Here is a 12573-nt window from a genome sequence, read left to right on the forward strand (position 1 = left end):
GCTTGTCGTGTTGATTCCAAATTTTACTGACAGTGTGCAAATGTTAGGTGTCACGTTGTTTGTTTGTTGTAGTACTTAAGGTAGCTCAGTCGCGGTATTTTGAGTAACGGTAATGGTAACTTTATTTATACACGGTAAATCCTTCCGCCAGCAAAGATTACAAAATGATAAAAGATCAACTAATTATCAGTAACTAAACTGACTAACCTAAACTACACTGGCTAACAGCTGCTTTACAAGGATGGCGTGTTAAAACTAATTCAAAACTGTGGTGACGTATGTTAAGATCAAAATCATGCGAAGATGTTGCTGCACGAGTTATTTTGGCTGCGTACAGAATTGCCTTTAAATTCAAGGAAACCTGAAAATAATAGTTCACTAAGATAGAAAAACACCAAAGAGATAATAATAGACCATAAAGGAGCGAGGATGGTTAAGGATGGGCAAGATTGACACGGATTACAAACGACGAACATAACAATTTAGGCCAAACTTTTCAAGACGTACAAACCATGACGTAGCTCCTTTAATTTTCCTTGATCATGATTCACAGGAAAATAAGCGAAAATTAACATCAAGTCACTTTTCAAGGAAAACAAAATTTTGTAATCACATCCATCTTCAATTCAGTTCAAAGCGTCACTTGGGTCGATTGAGTAAGTGCACAAAAGAAAACAAATTGGAGTTGACGAGATGATTAACAAAGGCAAAACGCGCTAATGAAAAACGGGTTTCCAAATGTGTTTGTGAAAACGCACCCACGCGTTGAATTCTTTTTGTCAACGGGTTTAAAACGCGTTTGATGGTTTGCTTATCTCCGAGCGGTGCTGTCAGAGGGTACGCGTAACTTTTTTGGGGAGATTTTATTTTTATCTTAGTTTACTTTTCTATATTTTGGGGACGTTTTTAATACAAAACATTATTTCACTCGTGCTCGTTGGTTGTTAGATGTCTATAGCCAAACTCATCAGTTGACTTATCTAAGTTTCGCGCTCGACTCTTGGCTAGCCCATTTTTTTTGCGTGTTCACCAGCAGCCTGTTCGCAGGCTAATCTTACATCTCATATCCAACACACGCTCGTGGAATATTTGTTAAATATAATCCTTGGCCAACTTGGATTAATATCACATGCTAGTGCTACAGTACTACGGCAAAACCACAATATATTGAGCAAGTACAAAAGCTAATGGTCATCATAGCGCAAAGAGAAACTTTTTTGACATCATAACACATCCAGTGAACTGGTTTCTATTGATCAAAAGTTTGTTTCGGTCTAAATGAAACCTACAGTTTTGGCCAGTAATATAATACTACCATGTCGTTTAAAGTGAAACAAAATCCATCTACACAGTCCTCAAATCAGTTGTTTATAAAGTTGTGAAAAAGAGTTTGCACCTCTTTAGTTGTGTTGGCAAAAACAGACAAATCAGACACGCACTCTTCGCCTACATCAGCGGCAGATAGTATAATTATTATTCCTTTGCCTTTTTTGCCGTTGGCATCTGCCTTTTCAACCAACATTTTAGCTGTGCTTCTGTGCTTCTTGCAGCAGAAAGTTGCTGAATGCTTCAGACCAATGTCCAAAGCCATGTAACGAGCCAGTAATAAGTGTGTAGTGTCGCCGCCAATCCATGGATTCAGGTCAACCAGGTACCATCCGTGGTCTGTGATAAGAACCTTAAAAGTGGCCAAGCCAAAGTAGCCTGAGCCTCTCTCATGTAGGCATTTTTTAATCGGTAACGTGAACTCTTCGTGCACCATTTCCTCAAAGACCTCTTGTTTGTCCCAGTCCACTGTTCAAGAAGTCCACTCAAAAATTCCATCGAATCTTCCCGCGCTTGTGCCGACCCAGAATAATTCCCCCGATTTGTGCAGATAAAATTCGAAGCTGGGCAATTCTTTGTCCCCAGGGATGAATTCTTGAAACACAATCTCTCCGTTCCAGTTGCACACATCTCTGATTTGACGCAAAGTGGCGAACAATTCGCCCTCATTCTTGACGAGACGGTTGCCCATACCATCCGAGCTTATGTTGACTTTAACAATGCAAGGATAAGATATGGCGTCTTCGCCGAATTGTCTTGGCAAAGGCACATTAATGTCCGCGTATCGAGCCCTTGAGTTGTACCTCGTAGATGACATCTGGATGTACACTGTGTTTGTGCTTGTGGATACCTCGAAGCTCCGCTGTTGTGACAACTGGGACATCATCTTGCAGTCCTTCGTCCAATGACTTGATAACTACGGGAGGGAAAGCGGGAAGCCATTGTTTCCAATGATGTCGCAAGTAAGATTCTAGTTTACACTCCATAATAATTGGAATTTCATTCCCGGCTGCGGGAAGATGACGAAATGGCAACAAAAACCGGCGAGAATCAAGTGGACACGGTGGGTAATCGAATATCTGGTATTCCTTATCGTTCAAGAACCTGTACCCCTTGCAATACGAAGACGGTTTCTGGGGAAGAAAATAGGCTTCCTTTAGATCTTTTTCAATGAGACTTCTTATAGTGACAGCGTTCTTTGAAGACATAACTATGTCTGAACCCATGCATCAAAAGACGCTTCAGCACATATAAAGCTGTTTTGTTAAGTAAAGTAAGTAAGTAAAGTAAGTAAAATCCTTTATTTAAAACACGATTATCGTTTAAACACTACATGCTTGAGGGGTCGTGTTAAGTAGCACTCAACTCAAACGCGTTTTCCGATTGGAGGAGAACGTGTTGGGTCCTGGTGACGGACAAAACTCACTAACTCTCAACCCATGTTTTACGGGTCTGTATAATGATAAGCTTGGTGTTACGATGCAAGCATAAGCATAAGACTGAGCTTATGCGTTTGCGAGGTCAGCTGTGACATAAGCGTAACTGAGCATAAGCTTTCTTCTCATAGTTGGCATAAGCGTAAAGTACTCGCTGATTGGCTGAAAACGACACTCTTTCCCTTTGGCTTATGCCAACATGTCCCCACTGGACACAATAGCGACATAAACATAAGCTCCTTTTATGCTTATGCTTATACGCATGGTCATGCTCGCTTGCACATTGGACCGCAAATGCATGATCCCGAGGAAACAATAAGGAATGGCATGGATGGTGGAATTGTGTGGATAGGGAATTGGCGTTCATGAATGGCGATCATATTTATGAAAACTATCTTAAATCATGGCTTACAACTAGTTCCGTTTTCCATACTTTCGAGCTAGCTCTGGCCTATTATGTGACCGCAGAGGTCGACCATCATGTAGGAAACACTTAAAACAACGTGTGATCGTTTGTAAATAGATCGTTAGTTTCTGCACGATTGCGAAAAGTAATTTTTCTATTTTTAATACTGTCTCAATAGGCCATTCCCAAGTTACCTTGTGCCTCTGTTTGAAAACGAATCTTCGTGCAAGACCCTTCATATGAAAATGAGTTTGATGTGCATGAAAATGAACGTGTAGGTGGAACACATTTTCTTATCAATGGTTTTGCAAGAAGACTCGTTTTGACACAAAGGCAAAAGGCAACTCGGAAATGGCCTATTTGCGTTCTTTGAGGGTCGTACAGGGGTATTCTCGTGATGTGTGATTAGCTGATTTTATTTTCCGTGAAACGTGAATTTAGAAAATTATTCTTCGTGACTCGTGACCTGAAGGTTTTGCGTGACCCGTGAAGAAAAGTATCAACCGATATTCGTGATTTTACTACTCTATTCTACGTGATTTTCAGACGCAAGTCCTCCGAATGGTTAGAGTCGTTTATCGAGAGTGACTTAAGTATGCGATTTGCAATATGGAGCCTTGACTTAGCCATTCGCGATTTTACTTTCTTCAAACACTGCTTCTAGTGTAAGAACAGGTTATTAAAAAAAGTATCTTACTTGCTTATTTTCGCGATTCGGGAAAACGAAATTTTTATTTCCGTGATCCGTGATCCTCTATTTTTTCCGTTCGTGAACCGTGCCAGAGACCCCCTGTATGACCCTCTTCCTTAATTTTAGCCAGAAGAGGATGTACAGCGCGTGCTTCGGAAACTGCAAGCTAGATGCAGATAAACAACCTGTTTTGGAAAAATTAAAATCTATCGATCCTCACATTATGTTCGTTTGACATTGACCAGCTTGTTGAGGTGAACTTATGCACAACGACAGATTCTGGAACTGTGCAAACACCAAAAGATCAAGCACTTCCGGTTATTCATTGGCAAAGGTTTGTATTAGACGAGAACACGACGAAATCCTAGCAATTGTAAATCTTAGCCAATCACAGGACAGCGGATAGTTTTAGCAGTCTCACAAACGGACAGCGTTTTGAATCCTATCTGTCATGCGTTAGTTTTAAACCCGTTATATCTAAAACTTGTCAAAAGCCAATGTATTCCTCTCTTGTTGTAGACGGCGGCTGATCAAACGATCGAACGGTTGCGAGCAGAGGCTCCCTCTCGTCTCTCACAGAGCATAAAGAGAGGAGAATCTCTGTCTCACAGGGTACCGAGTAGGCTGGCTGACTTATAACAACAGTGAAATTGTATCGTCACGGATATTCTGTTAATTTGGGGTTGTCGTTATAATTTTGATTTTGGAGCCTTTACGGTGAATGACACGATAGTTATTGTCGGCCAGTTTTTACTTCACGGTTTCAAGTCTTATCAGAGCAAAACTGTTGCTGAGCCTCAAAGCACGCATGCGCGTAAGGGGTCTTCAATAAACGGTTTTAGACAACGTCCCACAAGCGTGAAAAAGTAAGATTCGTTGAGGCCGTCCGGTTTCTCCTTTCGACTCAAGACCGTACTTACTAGGATCATTTCTATAGTACGTGTCCCGTCTTTGTACCCTAACAAAGACAACACCATCAACCGTGATGACGATGCGAAGCGTTCACCTCTGAGCGCGAAGCACGTTGCAGACTTTGTCTTTCATGGCAAATGGTCGGCGGCGATTGATGACCGTTCCTCTTCCTCCATTAGTGAGGAATTGGAGGAGGTGATCGCATTCTGAGCGGTTGATTATTAAATCCAAATTTTAAGGGACGAGTAGCGCAGCCAGCCAGCCAAAACAAAAGAAAGAAAACAAAACCTTAGTGGGTACCGCTTGGATAAATTTAAATTCGATCACAGTTATGAATTTTAATATCTTCGTTCATTTTGGTGCATAATTTATTAACTGTGAATTGAATTGACGGCCGCTCGCCTGATTTAAGACACTGAAAATACATTTTTCTGTTTAAAAAGGAACCACGATTTACTTGGAGCGCCACAAAGCCAAAAATTGAACGTCGACGGCGCTGGTAACGGCTACAGAGGTAATTATTGGAAAGGAGAAGCTTTAAAAGCAAAGCGAACGATTATGAATAATCTGTTCTTTGACTACGACCATCCAACACTTCGCGTTGCCTTCGTTTCGACGGTGATCATCTTGGGGCTTTTGATCATCAATGATCTAATTCCTTGGGGTGCGTTTGGCCGTCGTACACGACGAAGAGAAAGCAACTTGGTTTTAATAATTCTAGCTATTCTCGCCTTAGCGATCGAGTGGGCCGTGTATATGTTTCTGTGACTGAAATATGGGAACTTCTGAGTTTCGATCTTCAGCACTGGATCTCGGGTACATCCTGGCGGTTGAATTTAATCACTGACTCAATGCTTCGTCCAGCAGTTCATTTCTCTTTGGCTACAACATTTATTTTCTGTTGAGGCACGTCGTTTGTCGATACGTGTGGCCCAGTTTATTTGTAAACCGTATCTCATTTCAACAGATGAGGAATATGGCTTATGTGTTTTAGTTTTGTCGACGGACGTCTATGGCACATTCCACTTAGATGCTTTATTTCACATGGCACCACGTTTGTTGACTATAACTACCCCCGTAACTACCACAGCAACAACTATGAAACAGAGAAAATCGTTCAAGGAAGCAAACTACAAACGGCCTACTCGCTGAATTGACCATGTGGACAACTTGTCAGATTTTGTCTGTTATTTGAATTGCAGATAGGAAAAGTGGATCAATTTAATTTTTCCTTTGTTTCAGGTAGTTTAAAACAGAATGGTAAATTTACAATAACTTAATTAAAGAACAATTGAGTCACTGCGGGCAAAAGTTATGATAAAGAAAAAGATAACATGTTTTGCAAGAGTCCTGTGTTTTAATGTTATCCAGTCAACTTCAACATGAACAACAACAGATTGTGTTATTTGTGGCGGATATCGTAAAAGCCCTATTAAGCCCTCGAGAGTAGCGTGTCTCTTTTCAAGACTTTCTAGGAGGTAGGGGATGGGAGAAAGTTATCATTATTTGCGATAGGGTATTTTTGCCCGCCCGACTAAAAGCAATGTATGTTGCTACGGTCGGGGATAAATAATGATAACGAGGGGTCGCAGGTGTGCATGGCTGTTGAGAGAGAAAGAGAGAGGGGGCTTATAGGGCTTTTTCGGTAAATACATTTGATAATTGTATATGTTGTCGATCGGACAGGCAAAGAAATTCCCCTGGTGGAATTCTCAGGCATATTTTACGGCCAGTTGGCCAGCAGCTAAATACAGTACTCAGGTTTTCATTCCGCAGAAACACATACATTAAGATCGGTGATCGCAATAACGAACCATACAGGGGCACCCAACGACCGTTTTCTCTCTAATGCTGTTAGATGCTGTTTTAGGCTATCTGGATTACTTTTAAAGCTCTGTAGGTTAATTTTACGTTGCACTAAAAAAATTTTATCTGTTCGGATATTCTAGGGGAACTTGAGTATTCTCGAATTTATTAGGGCTTTTTTGTCCATTTCCCGAAAACCTTAGGTCTTATCGCCTTTCCGAAAATGATAGCTGACCTTTTTTCGGTACTCAAAACGACATTTTCAACAGTCCGAAAACAACAGACATTAAATTTCTCATATCACGAAAGTTCGAGGTGCCAATTCTCTCAAGAAAATCAGAGGGGATTAAAGGCCTTCCGAACAGATAATTTAACGAAACGATCCGTTGGGTGCCCCTGACCATATTCAGTGTACTCAGTTGGCAACGGGACAAAAAGATGGATTTACTCAGTTTTGCAATTACTGCAAGGTCGAGTCGATCCCTTTTCTCACCCCGTTCGGTTGGAGTTTAGGACCGAAATTTGAGTTTGGATACTACAAGTTTGGGGCTTTCGTTACATTCAGTCGTGGCACAAGTAAACACAACCATAGTTAATTCTTCTTTCGCTTGACTCTTGCAAGAAAACCCGACCATCGAGATTTCTTTTTACTCTGGGAGTTCCGGCTATCTTCATCTTCTAAAATCGTATTGAGATAGTCCACGGGTACTTCACTTAAAGGGGGAATGTCCTCTTGGACGAGGAACGGGTCACGCAACGCACATTGGCCAGTGTCGTGCGTGACGGCCAGGTTGTTGATCTGCATGTAGAGATCCCGATCAAAAGTCGATTCATCTCCTACCACCTCTTGAATTCTGTGAACTGGTTTGTTGCTTGTCGTCTTGGAAGAATTTCCTTGTTTCGATTTCCGTCGAAATTGTGTCTGGGAGCACTTCAAGTCTGTGGGGTCGTCCGTAGTTTCCCGCGCTTCAGAAGTGTTCCCTCCGCTCATACTTGCCTGCCCTTGATCAGAAACGTAGCTATCTCTGCGTAAAATGCTACGTCTGAAAACCTTCCATGCATTTGAGACCTTCGATGAAAAAGATGCTGAACTAGTTGACGCCTTCTCGTGTTCCAAAACATCGCTATCGTCTACCTCCTTTGGTGTCCAAGCAGCCTTTCTCATGAAGTTCTCATTCAAGCGAGCGCAAGTCGCAAAGCTCTGCAGCGCCAGGGCTCCATTTTTTCTCCGCGAAAAACTGTCCTGCGTTTCACAAAAATCTATAAAAACATGATCATCCGAGGCTTCGATGGGTTTGTTATCGAAAATCTCGGGTTTGGAACCATGTTGTTGTCTCCGGGTACCTGATGGGCCTTCACCAGACGGGTCTTCCTCGGCAGTTGGCAAAACTATGGGCGCTATTTTGTTTCTTCTAAACCAGCCCCTGCGTCTTGTCCGAGTTTCGTTAGCCTCATAATTCTTTCCTTTTTTGCATTTTTGGCGAGAGCCGCGCCTCCTATTTTCTTGACAACTTTCCTCTTCGACTGCAATTATATCAAGTTTGTGGGCATGAGTTTTTCCATCATCACTTTGATTGGGAGTGACCTCCACAAACCCGCAGTTGATGAAATACAAGAAGCACAGCTGTGGTGAAAACATCCTGTTAAAAGCGTCTTAATGTGCTCTAGACAGATTCTAGTTGAGCATTTGCTGTCGTAACTGTTATATTTAGATCACAATGAATTTCATTAATTACGTCATATTGGTGTGATGACTTCCGTGCGCAATCAGTATTCGATCCACTTTTGCTGAATCTGCGCGTGCAGCTTTGTAAATCCAGATTTACCCCGTAAATTTGCTTTTCAAAATTGATCCCTTTGTTTTCATGCGCTAGAAATTATTCCAATAATAATCGAGGATGGACTCAACTACAGCACTGTTTTGACCGTCAAATTAAACCACCTGTTTTGTGCGTCGTCATAAAATAAGCTAGAATATAGGTTAAGCAAACCACACCGATAACCTCCAGATGATCTAACATTTCGGGGACTCAATTTTGATAACAGAGTTTTTCGCCTTTACGATGGTGGGCGAGGGGGCGTGCGGGGGGGGGGGGGGGGGGCGCTGTGAGCTTTGGGCTGGTTGGTAACGGTGAGGTGCAGGGGACCGCGCTCCCTAAAATGAAATTTGTTTTGTTTTGGTAGGATGACAGCTAGCCTCAGACGAAAAAACGTCATCCCTTGATTCCACTCGTGATCTTTGAGTCGTGCAAGAAAAAGCCTTCCACGATGGTGAGTTACCTTAGTTTGCCCTTCTGACTAAACATCAACCTCGTTCCCAGGCCGGGCCTTTCCAGGGAAAAGGCCCTGGGAACGAGGTTGACTAGACATCAAAGCTTTTATTTTGTTCTCGATGACATTGATAAAGAAAAGCTGTCTTTTTGGTTCCCTTTTGTTAAAGCCACCATGCACGTGCATGGTGGCTGTCTTGGGCTGTTAATTTAACCGTCAGTTACGATTGTTTACGACATTCAACAACAACAACAACAACAACAACTTTTACATTCTCGGGTAAACTTTACATTCTTTTATTTCTTTGTCAGAAACGTTAGCTTGAATGCTAGATTGTTTCTGCTTTGTTTCATATCTTCTTATCTTATTCTTTTAATGCAAGAAGTTAATCATCAACTTGGACGTTGGTTCATCACGAAGAGGTAGCTTTCAGACTACCAGGACCAGGACCTTGTAAATATTTTCGTGATGCCTAAAAGTTTAGATTTTCAGAGAGAAGAAAAAACGAAAAATTAAAGATATTTAGATTTACATTTTATTTTATCATCCGGTCGTATTTCCCGCTTTTAAAAGCTGTTTTCAGATACTGATACATTAACCGTGTTGAACTGTATAATAGTTTAATTCATTAATTTGATGTTTTTTTGTTTTGTTTTTTTTGATAAAGGGACACGATAACTCGGCCATGTTGTCATTAGTTTGTTCCAAAAGCGTTTTGCGAAAAAATCATATTCCCTTTGGGCAGTAATGTTTTCTCTACTTCAATATTACTCTTCTGAAACGATGGTATTAAATTGTTAATGAAATCTGTTTTTGTATAATGATTCAGAGAGTTATTTAAGTATTCACGTAATTCCAGTTGAAAACTGATGTTTCACGAAGATGAAGATTTTCAATGGCTAAAGAAAATTCCTATATAGGAGTTGGACTTTCACCTACAATTTTTGCGTCTTCAACAGCGCGCATTCCGTAAGTTTAGATTGAATGTTTATGGCTTAGAATTTTTTCAAATTACTCTAGAATGTGATTTAGGACATGATAATACATGTAAATACTTCTGATTTGGCATTTAAGAGTTAATTTCTCGTCAGCATGTAGTGAGACATTTATTACCGAACGGTTGTGTGCAGCGAAAGAAAAGGTTACTTCCGAGCATGCAGCTTTATTGTTTTTTGTGATTTTCTTCGTAATTCGTAAACTAAAACAAGAGTAATCACAGAATCAATGTGAGTACAGGTAAGATAATAAACCAATCAGATCACGATATAATAATATAAATAGTCGCTTGGCAAACGGCGACAACAACGTCAAGTGACAACCTGATTGTCTCCTGTAGGACCAGTTGTTCTTAAGGTTTTGTATTTTTTAACCTTGGATTTTGTGCATGTGAATCAGATATAGAGTTGAGCAAAATTTTTATAGTATATAAAATGAAGTAATAGGTTCGTGTAAACAGTAGTGTTATTTGAATTGCTTGAATCACGAGTAATTGCTTCAAATACAAATTTAAACAGCTTGGAAAAAGAAACCTGTAAGGAAGCACGCCCTGAAAGCGGTACTTCTATTTAAGCAATAAACCGTTCACTCTAGGGGTTAACGGGCGCAGTAAACCCACTTGCGGGATCTTAGGAGAACTTGTAAATCACGCGCACAACAATTTGTGATTTACAAGCTTTTCGAGTGTTCTCCCAACATTCCGCGCGTGGGTTTATTGCGCCTGTAAACCCCTTGATAATGCAGTCTACTCCAGAACCCGCCGAATATGTAACACATAACTAGGCACAAATTATGTCCAGCATCTCGTGTTTATAGTTAGTCGGAGTCGACTTAAAACGCGCGTAAGTCAAGCAACCAGTTAGAGCGCGGTGCCCAAGATCTGAAGACGGAAACATTACCAATAGCCCAATACCTGAACTCTGCCCTTCCCGCCCTGTATAGGCGGGTCCCTTCAGTTAATCCCCTATACAGAGCGCGCGGGGAATGGAGAATTCAAGTACTAGACTAGATTATAGTAGACTGCGAGCAGTCTCTCTTTTCCTTGAAAATCTGCGGGGAAGAACGCAAAACAAGTAAGCGTGCGAGCGTGACTGTCAGCGTGACGTGCGAGCGGCGATGCCGCGAGCTACTAGCGGTTCGGGGCATCGCCGCTCGCCGTTCACACGTCACGCTCATAGTCACGCTCGCACGGTTACTTGTTTTGCGTTCTTCCCCACGGATTTTCGAGGAAAAGAGAGTCTGCTTGCAGTCTAAGATAACTGCAACAGCTATGACTCGGAGACGTCACTTTTTCGTTTGAATGAAGGGAAATAGTATAAGTCTACACGAAGGCGAAGTTTTGGCAGACATTCAGCGTGTTCTGTTGGACACAGCGAATCTGATCTGTTCTGTTTAACAAAGCGAATGTACAGCTGTAAATGTTCCAGATTTTCAATTCGTTGCGGTTAAGGACGCTCGAACTTATTTTTTGTGCACATACTTGCTGTGCATGCAGTTCATAAACAGCGCCATGCATCGAGCCTCCTTGGGGGGGGGGGGGGGGTACTCTCTTATATGGGCTATATAGATATGTGCGGCCGCAAAGGGTATGGTTTTTCAGCCATCTTCGGCTTAGTAATAAACAGGGTATCGATTTTGGCCATTTTGGTCTTAAATAGGGTATGGTTTTTGTACTCAAGTCTTGCCCTTCAAAAATTATGTCTAGGGCAACTTTGTCAGCCGCAATGGTCATAAAACCCCACACTTGGCTACGATACATCGATGATAATTTTTATGATCTGGACCGAAGGTCCAGGCAACCTAAAAATTTTCATCGATTATCTTAACAACATTCACTCCACGATTAAATTCACCAGTTCACACTCTTCTATTAACGTACCTTTTCTTGACGTTAGTGTCTCTTTGACTAACGACGGTAGTATATCTACTGACCTCTACACCAAACCTACAGACAAACACCAACATCTACTCTATTCATCTTGTCATCCCTTACATACTAAACAAGCCATTCCTTTCAGTCTAGCACTCCGCTTACGACGTATCTGTTCTACCGATGCCACGTTTAATACTCGCGCGGCTCAACTTACCACTTACCTCCTTAAACGAGGTTACAACCGTAATTTCGTCACCAAACAAATACGACGAGCCACCGACATCCCCCGCAGACTCTCGTTACAAACCAAAGACGTCAACAAACCTAAACGTATACCATTTATAACTACCTTCAGTCCATCACTCCCTCACATCTCTAACATCATTAAAAAACATTACAATTTCTTGCTCTCTTCTAACCGCTGCAAAAACGTTTTTCAGCAGTTGCCTGTTGTAGCCTTCAGACGCTCCCCTAACCTTCGTGACTTACTAGTTACAGCTAAACTCTCTTCTAATTCTTCTAATCCCCAACTACCTTCTGGTTCTTTCCGTTGTGGCAAAAACTGTGCTACTTGTCCCTACATTTCCCACGGACTTACTACATATACCTTCTTTTCTACCGGGGAAACGCGCGCCATAAAATCCAACCTGACCTGTGACACTAAAAACCTCATCTACATGATTCAATGTAACCGCTGTAATTTACAATACATAGGAGAGACGAAACGACGATTAAAAGACCGATTTAATGAACACCGCCGTACCATAGATAACCCTAACAACAAATCTAAACCTACTACAGCCGCCGAACATTTCCTGTCCTCTCCTAACCACACTGCTAACGACATGCAATTAAT

General features: G+C 41.5%; 1 non-coding gene and 1 pseudogene across 1 annotated transcript; one reads left to right on the plus strand and one right to left on the minus strand.

The window, feature by feature from the left end:
- Positions 1-1360: 1360 nt before the first annotated feature.
- On the minus strand, positions 1361-2552 carry LOC149114876 (uncharacterized; annotated as a pseudogene).
- Positions 2553-4765: 2213 nt separating this feature from the next.
- Positions 4766-4986, plus strand: LOC149114877 (small nucleolar RNA U3). Its single transcript, XR_016206276.1, has one exon. It is a non-coding gene; the product is annotated as a small nucleolar RNA U3 (small nucleolar RNA).
- The last annotated feature ends 7587 nt before the right edge of the window (positions 4987-12573 follow it).

The sequence above is a fragment of the Orbicella faveolata genome, unplaced genomic scaffold (genome assembly GCF_042242905.1).
Source record: "Orbicella faveolata isolate gen_17 unplaced genomic scaffold, um_ofav_v1 contig_13, whole genome shotgun sequence".
Classification (NCBI taxonomy): Eukaryota; Metazoa; Cnidaria; class Anthozoa; order Scleractinia; family Merulinidae; genus Orbicella; species Orbicella faveolata.